At 39.6% G+C, this 17,557-nt stretch overlaps 1 long non-coding RNA gene across 1 annotated transcript in view; it reads right to left on the minus strand.

Moving 5' to 3' along the window:
• Positions 1 to 17,077, minus strand: part of LOC134732437 (uncharacterized) — a 44,475-nt gene extending 27,398 nt beyond the window's left edge. The window contains exons 1-2 of the long non-coding RNA XR_010115599.1: positions 16,848 to 17,077; positions 14,548 to 14,645 (exon numbers count right to left, since the gene is read on the minus strand). This is a non-coding gene — a long non-coding RNA (uncharacterized lncRNA). The remainder of the gene's footprint in view (positions 1 to 14,547; positions 14,646 to 16,847) is intronic.
• Between the last annotated feature and the right edge of the window lie 480 nt (positions 17,078 to 17,557).

A 17,557-nucleotide genomic window follows, 5' to 3' on the forward strand; every position in this document is an offset into this window, starting at 1 on the left:
AAAAAGACATAACAATCAAATATAATATGTGATCACGGACAGGATACCAAATGAGAATTTTTTTTTTTGCAGTAAAAGACATTATGGACAAATGATAAAATTTGATAAGATCTGTCAACCAGATGAAGCTTCACAAGTGTCTTCTCTAGAAGATCAGATGGTAAATGTTTTCAGAGACTGCAGGCCATGTAGTCTCTATCACAACTATTTAACAATACCATTGTAGGCAGAAAGCAGCCAAGGATGGTCCATGAACAAATGGGCATGGCTGTGTTCCAATCAAACTTTATTTACAAACATAAATGGGAAGGCACATTTGCCAACCGCTGGACTAAATTAATACTAGATCAATATTAATTTCCTAATTTGCTTATTGTACTGCAGTTATGTGAAAGAACATTTGTTCTTCGGAAACATGTACTGAAGCATTTCAGGATAAAAGACATCATATTTGCAACTTACTCCCAAAAATTTCTGAGAAAGAAAAAGAAGACAAGTAATAAACAAGCTAAAATTTGAATATTTGGGGAACCTGGTGAAAGATATATGGAAACTCTCCGTATTGTTTTTACAAATTATCTTTAAGTCTGAGATAATTTCAAAAACAAAGAGTTAAAAGCCAAACATGGTGGTACGTGACTCCTCTAGTCCCAGCTACTCAGGAGGCTGAGATGGGAGGAGCCTAGGAGTTCAAGACCAGCCTGAGCAGCATAGGGAGACCCTATCTCTAAAAAACAAATCAATTTAAAGTTGAGAAAATGAATTATGGGAGGAAGCCCAAGTGGAATAATGCCATGTAGATACAGAAGATGACTTGAGAGGTAGGAGTGTAATAGACAGTCAGCAGCAAGACATAAAAATTACAGTTGACAGAGACAAGGGGGATAAAATTTCCTCTAGGGCTGCCTTTTAAAGACCAACTTAAATAAAACTCATTCCCATTTTCTTACAGGCCATAACTTTCAATGATGCCCCAAAAGCACAATTCACATAAATGTTCCTCCTACTATGCATTGTGTGCAAAATGCATAACTCTGAAGGGAAATTGCTTCTACATTTTCTCCTCCTCAACTCCCACATTGTTGGGGTTGTCTGAGCATTTCAAATGCCACAGAAATACTTTGCAGAGCACAAAGAGCTGCCAAACACCAACAAAAGTTTGTCCAGACATATGCATAAGTAACTGGGATGTGAATTATGAGACTGTGGAAATAAAATCTTTACCTCTCAGACAGTTTCCAAGGCAATGCCTTAGAACTGATATGGACAAGAGGCAGGAGGGTAGGGTCCCCAGCAAAGGTCCTACACTCAAGCCTAGATACCTGAGGCCCTAAATGGGAACAGGCATTCCAGTTTTTGCACCCAAAAGTTGCCTTTTGGCCAGCCACACCCCCCTATCCTGTACCCATATAAACCACAAATCCCCAGCTCTAGGAGGAGAGAAGTGGACAAAGAGAAGAGCAGAAGAGTAGTAGAGAAGGGGAGAAAAGAAGGAATGTCGGGAGGAGTTCGGCTGGGGACGGATGGAGAATCAGCCACTGGACAGCCAAACTCCAGGGAAAGATCATCTTCCCACTCCATCCCCTTGCCAGCTCCCCATTCACCCCCTAAGAACGACCTCCACCACTCAATAAAACCCCTGCATTCACCATCCTTCGAATCCGTCTGTGACTCAATTTTTCTGGGATGCTGGACAAGAGCTCAGAATACAGAAAGCTGTCACTCTGGCCCTCTGTCCTTGCAAAAAGGCAGAGGGTCCACTGAGCTGGTTAACACTTAAGCTTTAAATGGACGGCAAGGTTAAAAGAGCTCACTATAACACACACCTGCTTGGGCTCCCACCCCTGTTTGTCTGCGTACTCCCCCTCCCATAAGGGGTTTAAGCAGTGGCAGCTACCGAACAGATGAGCCACACCCCTGTCGCATGTCCTGCGAGGGGGGTCAGGGAACTTTCTCATTTCAGAACTATGATAAAAATTTGGACAGTCATCCTGATACTATACAAATTTGAAAAATTAACCTTCCCTCTGGTAAGGTAACAAGAGAAACCCAAAATATGGGGGTGGGGGGGCTCTGCGCCGCAAAGGTTCAATTCTTGCTCATGCTAAGTCCAATGCAGAATTTTTTCCAGGAAAATTCCCTCCAGGACTTCTCTATCTTATGTTGCCATCATTTCCCCATCTCAGCTCCCAAGGCCTCTGCAGCACAGGAGGAAAGAACCCAAGAGTCATGGAGGGATTCGGGGGGCAGAAATGAAAGGAGCAGACATCCCTTCTGCTCGCAACCCATTTGTCAAAACAGGTCGACAGCTCGAACTTAATCGCAAGCAAGGCTGAGAAAGGAAGGCAAGGAAGCCCTGATATTTTGTGAACACTAAATATCTCTGCCACCAAATCTCTTCTGGTTTTTGTTTAGTAAAAACCCATAAACTTTTATCAAGATTGTCATTTAATAGAGAATGGAATTGGATACATACTAAGACTCCCCCATACACATGTACTGTGTTTAATAGGACAAACTGACCTACATGTGACCAATAGGGTCTTAAACTACTGTAGCAATCCATCCTTTCCCCTACCCCCAACTTCAAGTCATGAAATAGAAACCAATTGAAAAGTATCTCCTTGGCATTTGGTCTCAAATGATCCTTAGCCACACGACTAAGTTTTAGGGCATTCAGGTCTCTGTTCTAAACCTAAGGTAAACCCTATAAATGTCACAATGCATTTTGGCATTAAATCTCCAGCCTTTGAGAAGGTTCATGTGACATTTTGTTTGTGACAGAAGTGATTGCAAGGGTTGATTTTGTTGGTTGGTTTGTTGTTTCAATTGCAACAGAGTCTGAAAAACCACCCGGCAACAAGTAAACAGAATACTGCTGTCCCCGTAATAATACTGCAAGAGAAAAACATCTCAGGGAGAAAGAAGTCAGTAAATTTCTGACATTCCAAGGTGTGAAAGGAAGCAATGTGACGTCTGAAAGCCGGAAAAAAAACAGTTCCTTGGCCCCTGCTGTTCATACACACCAAGGTCACCTAGAAAGTTATCAGAAATCAAAAATAAATAAAATTAAAAGTCTATTTTAAATGATCTCCTGTATCCAAAAGCTGCAAACAAGCACGTGAAGATTTCAACATTTTATCTCTCTTGTTTGAAAGTCCTCATTAATACTGTATTATGCTGAGGGGTTGCTGAACTCAGGTAAACACTAGAATTACAGAATGATTTCCTAACAAACACATTGCTTGCTATATATAATGAAGACCATAAGAGAAAAATCCTGGGAATGTTGTTAACTCAAAGGTGCAAAAATGAGGAAATGTCATTACTCAAGAATAATTAGATAAACTGAAAAGACAACTCTTAATAGAACTAATATCATACTAAAGCAAAGGAAGTAAAGCAAGCTTTGTCTTGAAAGTCAAATGGTCTCCTTTTATGTATGTTCATTTCTAGGGGAAAGGGTGATTTTAAGCTGCCGAATCAGTGTAAATAAAAGTCCCACTTATGGCCGGGCACAGTGGCTCAAGCCTGTAATCCCAGCACTTTGGCAGGCCAAGGCAGGCAGATCACGAGGTCAGGAGTTCAAGACCAGCCCATCTCTACTAAAAATAAAAAACATAGGGCCCGGTGTGGTCGCACGTGCCTGTAATTCAAGGGATTCGGAAGGCTCAGGCATGAGAATTGCTTGAACCCGGGTGGCAGGGTTGTAGTGAGCCGAGATTGCGCCAGTGCACTCCAGCCTGGGCAACAGAGAGAGACTGTCTCAAAAAAAAAAAAAAAAAAAAAAAAAAAATCCCACTTACATTTAAATTTGAAGAGTCCCAGTGCAGGTGCTCATGTGCACACATGCACACACATACACACACACACAAACTGTATATTAACTGGAATATATTTTTAATATATATTTAGTGTGGCAGATGGTAAAGATTGTTGTATGAAACAACCGAAGAGGAGAGATAATAGAAAAAAGTAGAAAAAATTCAGAAACACTAATAGCATGAAATGATGGAGAGTGTCCTAGCATATCTTCTCTGTACCTTGTTTCTGTCATTTGTTATTTCTGTAATCTAAGAAAAATCATACTTTATTTCTCCAAGCCCCTGGTTGATCTTCTGCAACATGGGAATGGTAGCATGGATTCTGGAGGATACATGGAAGGATGAAATAACAAAATATGTGTATATGACTGGAGTTGATCAAGCACTTTATCACTTTTCTTCCCTCAAGGATATCACTAATATGATCGTGACTCTGAAAAATTTCTAACCACTCACAGATGTGTTAAACAATAGATTGAAACCAAGTAACAACTAAGTAATATACAAATAATTAAATGAAGAGTCATTGGCTGGCAAAGATACAAAGAAAGTGTAAGAAAAACAAGATGCTAGGAAGGCTGTATTGTGTTTAATAGGACAAACTGACCTACATGTGACCAATAGGGTCTTAAACTACTGTAACAATCCATCTTTTCCCCTGCCCCCAACTTCAAGTCACGAAATAGAAACCAATTGAAAAGTATTTTCCTTAGCATTTGGTCTCAAATGATCCTTAGAAAATCTACAAATGTGGACATCTATAGGCTCATGATTTTGAAAAGTTATTTGACTCAAAACTTTGGCGTTTGCTTTCCTCATGTATAAAGTGATAGGCCAGGCACAGTGGCTCACGCCTGTAATCCCAGCACTTTGGGAGGCCGAGGCGGGCGGATCATGAGGCCAGGAGTTTGAGACCAGCCTGGCCAACATGGTGAAACCCTGTCTCACTAAAAAGTACAAAAATTAGCCAGGCGTGGCAGCGTGTGCCTGTAATCCCAGCTACTCGGGAGGCTGAGGCAGGAGAATTGCTTGAACCCGGGAGGCAGAGGTTGCAGTGAGCCGAGAACTTGCCACTTCACTCCAGCTTGGGTGATAGAGCAAGACTCCATCTCAGAAAATAAAATAAAATAATAAAATAAAATAAAATAAAATGTGATAATGATTATTGTAAAAATAAGGCATTATAGAGAGACAGCCCCTAGCACAGTGCCTAGCAGAAGGATTGCCCTTGACTTCATGCTTTCACTCACTTCATACATTAAGTTCATGAGTAATTCCTATGACCTGTAACTTCAACATGCACCACACCACCCATTTCTTCTCATCTTTACTCTTGTCACTTTAGTCTCTCCTCCTTTCAACTTATTATTCATGTAGTGTTTTAGGGTTCTCCAGAGAAACAGAGCAAACAGCATGTGTGTGAGAGAAAGAGATTTATTTTAAGAAATTGGCTCATATGATTGTGGAGGCTGGCAAGGTGAAAACCTGTAGGGTAAGGTAGCAACCTTGAGATCCAGGGAAGCTGATGTTTCAGCTCAAGTGCAAAGACAGTCTGCAGGAAGAATTTCTTCTTCCAGAGGCAACACCAACCTTTTTTCTCTTAAGGCTTTCAAGTGATTGGATGAGGCTCACCTGCATTTTCAAGAGTAATCTGCATTTCTCAAAGTGGTTTTTAAAGAATAACTTCTATTTTAGATTCAGGAGGTACATGAGCATGTTTGTTACCTAGGTATACTGCGTGATGCCGAGATTTGAGATATGAATGATCTCGTCACCCAGGTAGTGAGCATAGCAACCAACAGTTTTTCCACCCTTGTTCCTTTCCTTTCCTCCCCACTCTAGTAGTTTCCAGGGTCTATTGCTGCCATCTTTATGTCCATAATTACCCAGTGTTTAGCTCTTACTTATAAATGAGAACATGCAGTATTTGGTTTTCTGTTCCTGCATTAATTTACTTAGGATAATGGCCTCCAGCTCCATCCATGTTACTGCAAAGAACATGATTTTGTTCTTTTCTATGGCTGCATAGTATTGCATGACATATACCCCATTTTTTATATCTACCACATTATCATTTTCCAGTCCACCATGGATGGGCACCTAGGTTGAGTTCATGCCTTTGCTATTGTGAGTAGTGCTGTGATTAACATAACAGTGCATGTGTCTTTTTGGTAGAACAATTTATTTTCTTTTGGATATATAGCCAGGAATGGGATGGCTGGGTCAAATGGTAATTCTATCTTAAGCTCTTTGAGAAATCTTCAAACAGCTTTCCACAGTGGCTGAGCCAATTTACATTCCCACCAACAGTGTATAAGCATTCTCTCTTCTTCACAGCCTCACCAGCATCTGTTGTTTTTTAGTGTTTTTAATAATAGTGATCCTGACTGGTGTGAGATGGTATTTCACTGTGGTTTTGATTTGCATTTTTCTAATGATTAGTGATGTTGAGCATTTTTTCATGTTTGTTGGCCACTTGTATGTCTTCTTTTAAGAAGTGTCTGTTCGTGTCCTCAAAAGTGTATTGATTTACACAGAATCTCATCTAGAAAATATCTTCACAGCAACAACTAGACTAGTATTTGACTGAGCACCTGGCTACCATGGTGTAGCCAAGTTGACACATAAAATTAACCATCATACATACAACCACCAAACTCATTCTTTCCTCTGGGCATTAGAGCCACTGTTCCCTCTGTTTGGAAAACTCTTCCTTACATGCTTCATCACTCTCACATGCTTCATCACTCAGATCCCATCACAAATGTCACCTCTACAGAGAGACCTTCCCTGCCCAACCTATGTATTGCATTTTCCTTACCACCTTCCTCACCACAACATGATCTCTTATGTCTCCCAATTTTATTTTATTTATAGGCTTATTACTACCTACAGTCACCTCATTTCTGCATTCTCCCATTTGTTATGTTTCCCCATTGGCTACAGGATAATTAGCTCTGCATGTGCAAGGATCTTATCTGCTTCCCACTCTGTCTTCAGTATATAGAACCCTGTCTGACACATAGTAGGCACTCACTAAGTATTTGATGAATGAATCAATCAACCAAGCAAGCCTAAGTACTCAAATACTATTTGACTACTATTTTTATTAATAATTAATTTATATAGTTTATTATCCCTATTATTATTATTTGTACTCTGGGCTTTAAAAATCATACCCATCCTGCCAGGTGTGGTGGCTCACACCTGTGATCCCAGCACTTTGGGAAGCCGAGGCGGGCGGATCACCTGAGGTCAGGAGTTCAAGACCAGCCTGGCCAACATGATGAAACCCCGTCTCTAGTAAAAATACAAAATTAGCCAGGCGTGGTGGCACATGCCCGTAATCCCAGCTGTTCGGGAGGCTGAGGCAAGAGAATCACTTGAACCCAGGAGGTGGAGGTTGCAGTGAGCCGAGATCGGGCCATTGCACTCCAGCCTGAGCAACAAGAGCAAAACTCCAACTAAAAAAACAAAAACAAAAACAAAAAGCATACCCATCCCATATCTGGATTATATTTTAATAACATATGCTGAATTTTTATCCTTAATCCCACTATAGTGATGATTTCAAATAAGTTTGTGAAATTTAAATTTTATTATATCAGAAGCAGGAGATAGATTATTAAGAAAATTGAAACAAGAGTTATAAAGCTTAATATTTCATACATTAGCTCATCTGATTATGGATATAAAGAATAGAGCCCTAAAATAGACCATGCCTACACACACAAAATGACTTAGAAATGATTCAATAATTCTGTATAATTCAGGCTGAAATAACCAAGATTTTAGATATCCGGGTAAGTAAAGTAACCGGGAGCTCCTGTTTCTTGGATTAGCTTGTTGGCTGGTTGTATTTCCTCCATTACTTTGTGCATGCAGACCTAACCGAGGAGTGTTTCAAAATTTACACTCGGCAGAGTAAAGGAGCTTCCCTGAAAATTTACTTTCTTTGCAAAGGATGATAGTTATGACTTCATTATTTTTGGAGAGAATGAAAAGATGTAGGTAGATGTTGGATGGTGAAAACAAGTAAACCTCTTACTGAGGCATCTTTTCATATTTCATTCTATCTATACAATATAAAACTAAAGTTTTCGACATGCTAATGCATATGGTGGTTGTTGCAGAAACAGATCTTTTTTTAATGACTGAGCCTAGATTTTGTTAACACAAAAGCATACGTAGAAATAATAAAGTCCCAAGGAGGTCTCTTCTACAAGGAAAAAGCCCTTCTTTCCCGAGAATCTCCTGGATGCCTCAGCTTCGTCTTTTCTCTCTGTTTTACCTGTGACCTTCACACGAGCATCTACATTCAATCTTTTTAGTTTTTCATCTTTGAGGAGAGTTGCATTTTGCCATGAGGCTAATTATTCTTTCAAAAAAAATGTATAACTTGGTGAAAATACAGGAACAGAAATTACCTACTTTCTTTTTCAAAAAAAAAAACAAAAAACCAAAACAAGATGCTAAAGCAGGAAAGAGATGGGCACTCCCTTGATACCCATAGGACATCCTGAGAACCACTCCCCTGTAGAGCATTTATTAGTATTAACTGAAAGCAAGACAGTAAAAGAGACCTTCTCATTCCTGTTGTTCTCTTCTTTAGAGGAACTAAATCAGTATCCAGTTCATTTTGAAGATAAGAGGGAGAAAGGAGACTAACACCCTTCCCCTCATTTATGACAAGGCTAGTCCTGAGCTCTAGACCCCTAAGCCCACTCGCTATTGAACAACACTGTGAAATAGGGATTATTATCCCGATTTACAGACCTGGGCAACTGATTTGACCTCTTTGAGTCTCAGCCAATGTGAGACAGAAGTGAGGACTAAGTTAGTCTGTCCAGCTCCAAAGCCTGCCTAGAAGCAAGCCTCATATCCAGTGACAGAAAAGGCCGTCCAATGCAAAAAGCAGAAACCATAAAGGAAAAGATATGAATAGGCCTAGCCACTTAAAAACAAAGGATAAAAAAACATCGTATGGCAGCAAAAAGGCAAGTGACAAACTGGGAAGATATTTGCATATATAAGAGAAAAATAATTAATACCCAATAGGAAAGTGATTCTTATAAATCAATTAGTAAAAGATAACCTCACAGGAAAAAACAATGGGAAAGGATTAAACAATTCATTACAGACAGATTTAAATAGCTCAGAAATATACACAAAGATATTCAAGTTACCCAGTAACAAATAGGACAGCCAAAGTAACAAAGATTAAGAAGACAGGCAAACAAAACCCATGGTTGACAAGACTTTGAGAAAATGGAAATTTATATACACCGTTGTAGAAACTGTAAATTGGTACTGTCTTCCTGGAGAAACAGGTGTCTATCGTTGATAATAATGTACTGTGTACTTGAAAAACTGCTAAGGATGTAGATGTTAAATGTTGTCACAACAAAAGTAAGTATATTGTGGTAATGGAAATGTTAACTAGCTTCATTTAACCGCTTCACGATGTATGCATATATCAAAATATCATGTCGCATACCATAAATATATATAATTTTCATTCATCAGCTATAACTTAATTTTAAAACTTTAATTGTGTATGCCTTGAGTCAGTAATTACACATTTAGAATTTAATCTGAATGATAATGATAGAAAAGTTCACTCATAAGTGTAGGAGGAAATTAGTGGCACTAATATTGATAATACCTCTCCAAAAATGCTATCAATAGGCAACTGGTTGAATTATAATAGCCCAAAAAATGAATTCCAGTATTGAAAAAGATACTGCATGCTCATATATTTTTCTATTTTTATATATTTCTATTTCATTTGAAATAGATATGTATACATACATATATATTCATTTCAGAATCAGAAAAAACAAACTGTAATTTTCGAGATCTTTAATATACCTAGCACTTTACAAAATTTGCAAAGCAATTTCTCATATTTTATTTCATAGTACAAACTAAGTTTTCTGTCCAATGATGTTATAGTGTGATATGATTTCATGCTAAAAGCAATACTTTCTAGTTTTGCCTGTGAATTTCTTTTAATTATTTCAAATATTTAAAAGTAGGCAGGCTGCCCAGGTGTTTGAGTTCAGCAACCATGATCAAAAGGAGAGGGAAAATGTGGTTTTCTTTCATTGCATTTCCCTTGAGCATCTTCAAGACCCTTTGAAAGAACAGCTGCCTATCCCAGGCAACCTCTCTGCTTAGTCTACACGGAAGAGATGAAATTCACTCCTAAAGAGCGGGTGTTTTCAGGACCCAGTGAATTGGAACTTTCAGCGTCTTCTGCAAGCTCCGTTGGGCCGGCCTTTCATGTGAACAGGAAGGAAATGACTGACAACTTTCTCGTCTTTATGGAAGGCGGACTTTATTTCCAGCTCTCAGGTCAAAAGGCGGCGGAAAGAAAACAAAACCACTAAGAGATAAAGGCTAAAAATAATGTCCTGTGGGGTGAATCAACCCAGTTTGGTACCCTGAAGACAGCAACAAGGCAAGGATGTGCGTAGGGCTAAATCTGCGTCATCCTTCACAGGTGGTCGTGACCAGAATCAAAATGCCTGGGCAAGAGAGGAAGAAGTTCTGCAAGCAGGTGTGCTGGAGGGAAGGCGTGGGGAGGGGAGAGGAAGAAGCCATTGAGTCGATCCTGGGCTTGAAGCCCACACGCTTTCCCAGCAGTTCACCTCCGGGAGAGCCCAAGGGCTGGACATGGGCTCGGAAGGAGCTAAAATTTGATTTGGGGTTTTGTGGTTTGGGTGATGCACTTTCAGTTTAAAATATAAATAGATGTGTTTATGCAGTTGGGCTTTCTTTCTCTTTGCTTTTAATTGTCACTTTAGAAGAAATAAGTCTATGATTCACAGGCTAGTGCCAAAAAAAAAAGGGGGGAGTTCTCATTGGGTGATTTCCTACTTTATAGGAAGCAATGGGGGAATGGGTTTAAAAGTCACACGAAAGACATCCGCTATGGACTTTGATGATGAGTGTAAGAATGATTCATTTTATTTATATAGCACTTTAATTTTTAGTCACATTCTAATTTGGACGTACAACTATTCTAGGAGATAGATAAGGTGATTATTATTCATCATATTTTACAAGTTAGAAAACAGAGGTCAGATAAGTTAAAGATTGCATGTTCCCTTATAGATTGAGCTGTAATACACACACACACACACACACACACACAAGGCAGAATCATTACCATTATTTCCCTAACTGCACCACTGGGCAAACCTCCAAAGGGGAAAACTGGTATTAGAGGCTGCTAAGGAGAATAGTGAAAAAAAAAAAACAACACTGAGTACAAGAAGTATGAGAAGGATTCTAGCCTACATGGATTTAAAAACAAACTAGATACCAACGGGATTTGAGCAGTGCTACCTTACAAGGTCTTTCCAACTGGCTGCTAAATATTTCCATCAGAATGTGCCACTAGTCCTAGATACCACATCTATATGTACTAAACAAAACTGATCATCTTTCTTTATCCTCTTCGTTCCTTCCATTTCTGTGTTAATGATGTCACTGTTTTCCCAGGCTCCCAGACTCCAATGAGTTTTCCCCTGTATCCACCTTCTATGCCTTATACATTCAATCAGTCCTCTTGCTTCAGCCACTGAAATGACTCTTACATGTTTTCTCTCTTATATCCTAATACGATCTAGGATTCCTCCCACCTAGACAAATGCAATAATTTGTTCTCTCTTCTCACTGCCTGCAGGTCTAATACAGCAGCTCCAATTCATCTCATGATCTATTCCAGCCAATCTTGCCTTAAATGTGACCTGATTATAACACTGTGCTGCTCAACACCCTTCACTTGCCATAGAATAAAGTCTAAATTTGTTGGCCATGACATTTGAGAGCATTCATACAATGGTCTCCAATTGTACATTTACAAAGACCCCCAATTTAAACAACACTGTAAGAGCACTTTCCCCAAATATTTCCTCTTACCTCAATATCTGCCTGCTCAAGATTACTTTACCCTAAATATGCCCGCCCTCTTACGTCAATATCTGCCTACTCAAATTCCTACGTCTCCCTTCTTTGTCTCCAGAAATACTCACATCCTCCAAGGTCCAGTTCAGATGTCCTCTACTTGATGGAGCCCTTTCCAATTCTCTGAGTCATTAGACACCCCATTCTTTCCTTCTGCTCCCACTAGACTTGGCATCTCCCTTGCATCATCTGTCACATTTGGCCTCTTAATAAAACTGTTGTGTTTGTTTCCTAATAAATTGCAACCTCTCTCAAGGGAGATCATATTCTATACTTTACATCCTGGAAAGTGCTTGACATAATCTTTTGCTCATAGAAAATACCTAATATATATCAGTTGTAATAAATTAGAAGGACTAACCAAAGCTTGTAGCATAACTTCCACATTATTAAAGCATGAAATAACTCCAAGCTACTTGCAATTCCCCAGACATTTACAGTGAAAGCAATAGCTATTATTTACTGAGCATTTATTATATGCTAAGGATATCCTATGCATCTTCTAGCTCACAACAACCCTGTGAAATTTGTCATATTCACATTTTACATACAAGGAAACAGAGGATTAATAACCCCTACAAAGCTACACAGATGGGAGGCAAAGGACAGAGAATCAAGGTTATCTAATTCCCAGAATGTGCTCCTCACCACCATGCTATCGCCACAATTAATGTCATGGATGTGTTTTCACAGGTATCCTGGACGGTATAACCAGTTTCCCTAAAGAGGTAATACTTTTTCACCAAGGCATACACATCCTCTTGCCCAGCCTCCCCTTGAGAACAGCTGGATAAAGTCATGATGGGTATAAACCATGGCTCAACACCAAGCTGTGAGCTAAAAGAAGGAAGAGAATCTACAGCCCAAGAATAGAACGGGGGTCACCAAAGCAAGGCCAAGACAGCAGCAGACCCAGTAGCTGATAGGAATTGAATCCAATGACAGTGAAGCTGGAAACCTGACTTGGAACAGACAGGAGCAGACATATGGACAAGTGCAAGGTCTGAAGAGGCCAGCAGTAGACAGGAACAAAACAAAAAGCTGACCTGCAAGGGGTCCAGAACACAGACATGAAGAATGGGCAAGGAGTCAAATTCAAGCAGCCCCAAGGCCACAGCTCCAGATGTGCTGATGTTTCTGGGAAGGCAGACACAATCTCAAAAATTATCTGACTTGGGATTTTTAGGTACAGTTAAATGGAAAGTCCTGCCTAGAGAAGAGAATGGTGTTTGGGGGGGAAAGTAATTCAGAAACCTCCGATAATTTATTTTTATGTCCCCAAAAGGGCATGGCACAATTGAAAGTGCACAGTAAACACTCCATAAACATTTGTCGATTACCTAATAGAGATGGAAGTTTGTTTGGTTTTCTCTTGTAAACACAAAGTAAATCATACCCAGTCAAGTGCCCCTTGCTTAAACTAGCACAATAAATCAAAAGTACCCTAAAGAGGCCAATTCTTTTGCAGAGTGCAGAGTTGAGTCCTGCGGGAGAAGACTGCTCTATTTCCTAAGCCTGAGTAACTGGAAATGCCATACATCGCTGCCAGGGAATAAGCAAAGATCCCCTGCCTACTTAAGAGCAGTACAAGCATTGTCCAAGATGTTATGAATTCAAGCAGCATTTGGGAAGCTAGCTTGAATCAAAACTAGACTCTTCCAGAAAGACCCATTCCATAACAACACTTCAAAAACTCATCTTTCCCAGATAAGAAAATTCACTATACGTCATCATCAAATTTCCCAAAAAATCCAAGTTATCTCTGTTATAAGGGTCAAAATTCAAGGCCACTCATTCACTCCAAACAGAACTTTTTCAGATGTCTGAAATTCCCAGATGAGTTAGACCAGACAAGATAAACTCTGCCCTTAGAGATTGCAGGAGAGGGGGGTTTATCTTCAGCAATTTTCCCTTGTAATCTTTGCTCTCAGATAACCTGAACTGAATTCATTATTCTATTTCAAATAGTATCAGTAACCAAAGTCAACAGAGAAAATACTATTTTTATTGTTTATGAAATCCTTAATATTTATTGTATGTTATTGAAGGCTTAAACAAAATATCCTTCTTCATGGGTTACTCTATAATAATAATACCACCTGTAATAGCTTCCATTCAATCCTAAATAAATTCTCCCTTCCTGCTAAACAGGAATATAAAACTTTAAAACCCATGAACAAAATTAACATTTTTAACTAGGTCATTTTAACTAGCCAGTTCTCTATTTATCATGGATGTTGTGATCTAATCATTATTTCCCATAATAGGTTTTGCTTCTTTAATGGTTTTAGTAGGCAAATCAGCCCCTTTTATGGGAGCTGGGATGATACACACATCCCATAACCGGTATCAGCCCTGTCTCAGTTACAAAACAAAAAGGCAACACAGTCATTTAAATCATAAATGAATACTCACACTTACGCTAGGAAGAATATGTCCTAAGCTTTACCATAAGCTAATGGCCAAACTGTTAACTCCACATAGACGTCTCTATGAATCTACTGAAAAGTAATGAAAGGGTGAATATAGGAGAGGGTTCTCACTGATGTCTAAAACATAGCTTAAAAATTATTTTTCCTTTACCCTTACAGAAAGGAGAGGAAAATCAGAAAAATATTAACATAACCTAACTGTCTTATGGAATAAATGCAAGTGTCCCCTGATGGGAACATAGTTCCCTCAACACTGTAGTTAAGACATTTTCCTCTAAGGCTAAGTAGGAGCAACAACACGGGTCTTAAGCACTTACCCATGAAAAGGCAGAGCCAAAAACTGTGTTCGACAATCCAAACTCTGCTGGCCAGCCAACCTTAGACATTCGTGGAATATCACTTCTCCTTCACCTGACTGGGCAGAAAATAACTGACATTAAACACCTGGAACCCACATTGTTCTTATCAGGCAGGCAGCATCAGACAAACCTAACTGTCTATTTACAGGAGAATGACCACATATATAGAGTACATCCTACTATAAAATGCAACCTGCAGTTTAAAATTAAAAGTGGTTCTGAGTATACTTATACAGAAAGAGCCTCAAGAGATACTTGACATGTTACAAGCACGTTTATGTTTGGGTGTGCAGTGGGATACCATGTACAGAAAGCCCAAATCACAAAAGAGCATAGCTCATCTAGAAGGATAAGTCAATCCAGCAAGAGTGCCAGGATTGAGGGTCGGCCATCGACAAGGGCTTTGGGTTTATTTGTGTATTTTCACAATGAGAAATACTGATGTGTCTTTCATGTAAATGCCTTCTGCTCTTCTCTCCTTCCTCCAGCAAGGGCTTCTGGTCAGTCATGGTCGTCATGTTTAGTTGCAAGAAGGGCAGCCTCTCATGCAGCAAGCAGCCATGATGGGCCACGTGGCTTACTATGTAGGATATATCACCTGTGTCCATCTTCTTGGGAGATTTCTCCTAGCACTTAACTCTGGCTTCTTGAAAGCTACTCTTTTTTTTTTTTTTTTTTTTTTTTTGAGGCAGAGTCTCACTCTTGTCACCCAGGCTGGAGTGCAGTGGCATGATCTCGGCTCACTGCAAGCTCCACCCACCGGGTTTACGCCATTCTCCTGCCTCAACCTCCTGAGTAGCTGGGACTACAGGCACCCGCCACCACACCCGGCTAATTTTTTTTTTTTTGTATTTTTAGTAGAGACGGGATTTTACCGTGTTAGCCAGGATGGTCTCAATCTCCTGACCTTGTGATCTGCCCCCCTTGGCCTGCCAAAGTGCTGGGATTACAGGCGTGAGCCACCGCACCTGGCCCTTGAAAGCTGCTCTTAAACTTTTTAGCTAAATGACTCTAAGTTTTATCTTTTTGACCCATTGCCTTTCAACTTCTTAGAAAATGCTCCATTTCAATCAAACAAGGTAGTTTGTTGCTCATAGTACTACCTTCCTGCTCAAAGACCTTCCAGAGCCCCTCTGCTCCCTGAAGCTTCCTCTGTTGGTCCTCTGAACCAGTATCTTTTTTCCTGAATTAACAAAACTTTTAGTAGATTTCCAAAGCACTTTGGTGAGTACTGCAGCTCATGAACTAGGATTAAAAACAACAACAACAAAATCTATGCCTTTTTTATTTCCGCCAGTTTGCTAGGCTTCCCCACAGCAGAATGACAGCATCAATAATTTATAATGATTCTCCAAGTAAACTAATCATGCAAACCACACTAATAAAACATTGTAAGCCTAGAACTGTGCTAATGACAACACAGTGGTTACAAAATTAATGATCTCCCTGTACTCTTTATCCAAAAATATCCCACAGCACTTTACGGTTTTAAGATATCAAGAAGCATTTTCCCTCTTCACAAGCAATTTGCTGGCTTCCCCCAGAAAGCACAAATGGCCAGGATAGGAAGTGTATGCTTAAAACCGGAAAATTACAAATATGTGAACCAGCTCTTGAAATTCCCCTTTGCACTGGATTAGAGCCAGGATAATGAGTCTTACGCTTCCAGCCATGCATGAAAGATGTTTGGGGCTTTTTCTAATCCAAGACCCAGAGCACTTTTTCATGTTGACTTTCAGGGGACAAGGCACTAAGTGAAAGCATATCTTGCCACGATTGACTTTTCTATTTTTTCTATTTATTTAAATGTGTCATCACAGCTAACCACATCTTTCATTTTATCCCATCCCATTAAGAAATAGGATAAGAGATTTGAGCCCATCATTGTTTTTTCTTAAGTAAGGATTTAAACGATAGACGTGAAACAGAAGGAATCGTCAGAAGGCCTGAAATTGAGCATTATTCAAACACAGGTAAAAAGCATGGAATACCACCAAATCTGACCACCCACCCTACATTCACTTATCAATATGAAAACACTTTGTCCACGGTAAAGGGCTTTGAAAATGTAAGATATTATTTTAAAGGCTATTATAAAATGTCCAACGAGGACTTTCAGCTAAGCATATCATACAGCACTAAATGTAGTGTTGGTACGCACTCGGGATTTTTAAACATCGTTACTCATTGTTATTAAGATGAATAATTAGTGTAGCAGCTGTTGGTGAGCCAAACACTAATCTTTGATATGGACTTACCAGGAAGAAATGCCGATTTTCTCAGCCTCTTTCCTCTCCCCTCCCCTTGGACCCCAAAGCCACACAGGATGAGCAAAGCAGATCATGTGTTCGATGCATTGTGTATGTGCAAACCAGCCTGTGTACACATCACAGTCTTCTTTGAGGAACTTGCACTAAGAGGACGGTAAGGAAGGAGCAACGCTGACTGTCCGAGTTGACTTCCAATCAGGATATCCCAGCTGGAAGCAAGCCAGCTTCCGCTCCTTTGAATAAAGCAAGAAAGATGTGATCTTTCTTATAAGTGAATGAACAATACCATCGGCGTGACCCCTTTTATAGGCTTCAGCCTTCAGTGTGACTCTAAGTCATTTGGTAACAAGTGAATTCCCGAAAAAGACTGGTCCAGCAATAAAGTCTGAATATTCCAAAAGGCACAATTAAACTGCCTAGTCATTCCTCTTTAAAAATCCACTTTTAAGTATTTCCTTTAACTTCAATGATTACCCTCAGGAGTAGTGAGAATCTAGGCATCTCATATACTGCTGACAAAACAACATGTGGGTGAGACCTCTTGGTGTCTTCGCATTACTTAACAACAAAAGCTTTCAGAATGTCCTTAACCTCTAACATAGAAATCCTGCTTCTAGGAATTTATCCTAAGTAAACATTTGTAACGTCACAAACACTTGGCTACAAGAACAATTTTTATAAAGCAATTTATAAGAAAG

Source organism: Symphalangus syndactylus, chromosome 14 (genome assembly GCF_028878055.3).
Source record: "Symphalangus syndactylus isolate Jambi chromosome 14, NHGRI_mSymSyn1-v2.1_pri, whole genome shotgun sequence".
Lineage (NCBI taxonomy): Eukaryota > Metazoa > Chordata > Mammalia > Primates > Hylobatidae > Symphalangus > Symphalangus syndactylus.